Source organism: Vigna unguiculata, chromosome 3, assembly GCF_037176805.1.
Source record: "Vigna unguiculata cultivar grain cowpea cultivar isolate G323 ecotype 2 chromosome 3, ASM3717680v1, whole genome shotgun sequence".
Lineage (NCBI taxonomy): Eukaryota > Viridiplantae > Streptophyta > Magnoliopsida > Fabales > Fabaceae > Vigna > Vigna unguiculata.
In genome coordinates, this window is record NC_140794.1 from 52,342,424 (window position 1) to 52,345,612 (window position 3,189).

The 3,189-nt window shown below is 37.2% G+C and overlaps 1 pseudogene; it reads left to right on the forward strand.

Annotated features, from left to right (window-relative positions):
• Window positions 1–1,377: 1,377 nt before the first annotated feature.
• LOC114175740 (AT-hook motif nuclear-localized protein 23 pseudogene) lies at window positions 1,378–2,968 on the forward strand (annotated as a pseudogene).
• Window positions 2,969–3,189: the final 221 nt, after the last annotated feature.

The following is a 3,189-nucleotide window of genomic DNA, read 5'->3' on the forward strand; positions in this document are numbered from 1 at the left end:
ACAACAAAACAAACAATTTAAACTTTTCTCATTTTTTTCCTTCATTTACATTTTTAATGGAATAGTTAATTTCTTTTACCTTGATTTTGTTCTTTGCTTTTTTTTTTTAATGATATTCTACATGGACATTTTTTTAATTAAAATAACTTTTGTTGTTTACGAAATCCAACTAAGTCTTACTTCTGTCAAGTATTTGTATCAAATGGTGGTCCTTCAATTTAATAACTTTTAAGAACATGTACATAATAAAATCATTTTATTTTAAACCCCAATAAATAAAATATATAATACCACAATCTGTGTATATGGTTCTTTACCTGAGTGATGTTAAGTTGTTTGATGGGTTATTATTATAAAACTCACTAGCTAAGCTTTTGTTATCTAAATTTATTTTTTATTTTGGTACATGGATAAGTCCTATTTAAAATAAGCGGAACTTTTTACTTTCCTCATTAATAAATACTTTTTTTATTATATATTTTATTTGTTAATTTTATCCCAACGATAGTACATTAACGCTCTGTCATCATTGCTTAACTCAGTAGAAAAAAAAAAACAACTGCAATCATGTGGAAATTACAGACGAGACCCTGACATGAAGTAAATCTTATCAATATTTAGTAGAAAAAATGAAAAATTATAATGAGTATGTATAAAAAATCAAATCAATAACTTAGAGAATAAATTAGAGAAAATTTAAAACTATATATGAATTGAGATCGAACAAGAAGACAAAAATTAATGAAAAAAAAAAATTCTCACAAGAAATGTATTTAGCAAAGAATGATATAAAATATTAAATTACTAATAATGCGTATTTTTAAAATACATACAAAAAATAGTAGTGAACCCATGTGTTTTAAAAAGAAAAAAAAAAGAGAGGGTAAGATGACTTGATTTTCAAAAGTGACAGATTTATTCATTCATAATATGTTGTTAAATGCAAATGCTATATTTTATCAAGTTAACAACTATGTTAAAATATTTCAAAAGCTAAATTAGCTGACAATTATTTTTTTTGGTGACCATTGATCGAGTTTATAATATTAAAACACAACTTAAATTAATTGGCCTATTTTCTTTACCTTACTCTATTATATAGAATTCAATCAATCAAATTTGTAAAAGGAAAATCTTGTAAAGAAGCTAAACAGTATTAAACGAAAAAATATAAATGGCCATATTCATGTAACGCCCATAGAAAACCTAACCAATAATTGATGGTAGAAATGTTGACTTAATCAAGTGTAATGAAGTTAAGATCGCGTTGCGTCCACGCTCTTCTAACGGGAGTGACAAACACATTGGAGCAAGTGTGTTAAAAAGATTTGCCTCAACTAATTGATATATTTTATAGTACATATGCCTATTATTATTTTAAACTTTTGTTTGCCCAAGCAAATGACTGCATTGTGAGTCTTTGCCTCTCCTTCAACCTCATTTCAATTCTCTCACCCATTCTTTCTTTCTCTCTTCTCTTCTCTTCTCTTCTCTACTTCTTCTTCTTTCTTCTTCCCTTTCCTCACTCTGCACTCTATCGTCTTTTCAAAACCCACCCCATCCATCTCCTTTTCTTCTTCTTCTCTCTTTTCCTTCCTTCTATTTCCACACACTCACACCACTTACCTTAAAGTAACCATAAACAAAACAACACTGTTCTTAGCCCAACAAAAAATAAATAAAAATCTCTACTATTTGTTAACTATATTTCCTTCTCCATAATATAATCATTTGTGTTTTCCTTGTTTTCTGTTTTTTTTTTCTATCTTATAATATAACCCTTTTTTTATCAGTTGTGTGTATATTTATATTTATATATCGTTCTCTCTCTTGGATATGTCTATGGCTGGTTTGGATTTAGGAAGTGCTTCACGCTTTGTTCCAAACCTTCACAGACCAGACTTGCACTTGCAGCAACTCCATCACGATTCAGAGGACCAAGAGACGCCGCCGCAGAACCGCGGAGGGTTGCCGTTCGATGACGATGACCGAAGCCAAGGATTGGAGCTAGCTTCCACTGGTTCCGGTGACGTGGTCGGTCGGCGTCCACGTGGAAGGCCGCCGGGATCCAAGAACAAGCCGAAACCGCCGGTGATAATCACGCGGGAGAGCGCCAACACGCTCCGAGCGCACATCCTCGAGGTCGGAAGCGGCTCCGACATCTTCGACTGCGTCACCACCTACGCGCGCCGCCGCCAGCGCGGGATCTGCATCCTCAGCGGTAGCGGCACCGTCACCAATGTCAGCCTCCGCCAGCCCGCCGCTGCTGGAGCCGTCGTCACGCTCCATGGCCGCTTCGAGATTCTTTCCCTCTCCGGCTCCTTCCTCCCGCCGCCGGCTCCGCCCGGGGCTACCAGCCTCACTATCTACGTGGCCGGAGGGCAGGGCCAGGTGGTCGGTGGAAACGTGGTTGGGGAGCTGACTGCAGCGGGGCCGGTGATCGTCATCGCGGCGTCGTTCACGAACGTAGCCTACGAGAGGCTACCGTTAGAAGAAGAAGAACAGCTTCAGATTCAGGCACCTGCTACGACGTCGTCTCATGGCGTTGGAAATAACAACGGCAACAATAGCAATAACAACTCTTTCCCTGACCCTTCTTCGGGACTTCCCTTCTTCAATTTACCTCTGAATATGCAGAACGTTCAGTTACCCGGAGAGGGTTGGGGGGGAAACGCTGCTTCACGTCCACCACCTTTTTGAGTTTCTTCTTTCTCTCCAGATCCATCTTCACCCATCAATGATTTCTTCAAGGGATTACTGTATGTTATTACAAGGTCAGCACATTCATGGACTACATAAATACTATGATTAATTTTCTCTTCTTCCTCTTCTCTTCTCTTCTGCTGCCGATGTTAATTAATGGTTACTTCGATATGGTTTCAGTCTCATTCATCTCTTTATTTCCTCCTCCGTTATTATAATATGGAACACTGCTGTATAATTTAATTAATTACTAGCTTCTGTTTAATTACATGTCTCTGCTTCTTCTTCTTCTTTTCTGTTTGAGGATTTGCCTTTTAATTATTAACATGACTTGCACTACCTAGCTACATGTTTCAAGGAGCTGGTTGTCGTTCCGACATGAAACAAAGCAATAACTTGTGAGTCACAACCCCATAACCATCTACCCCTTCCCGGTCTCCTTTATTTCTGTGCCTTTTTATGGCGTCCTATTTTTAAATATATTTA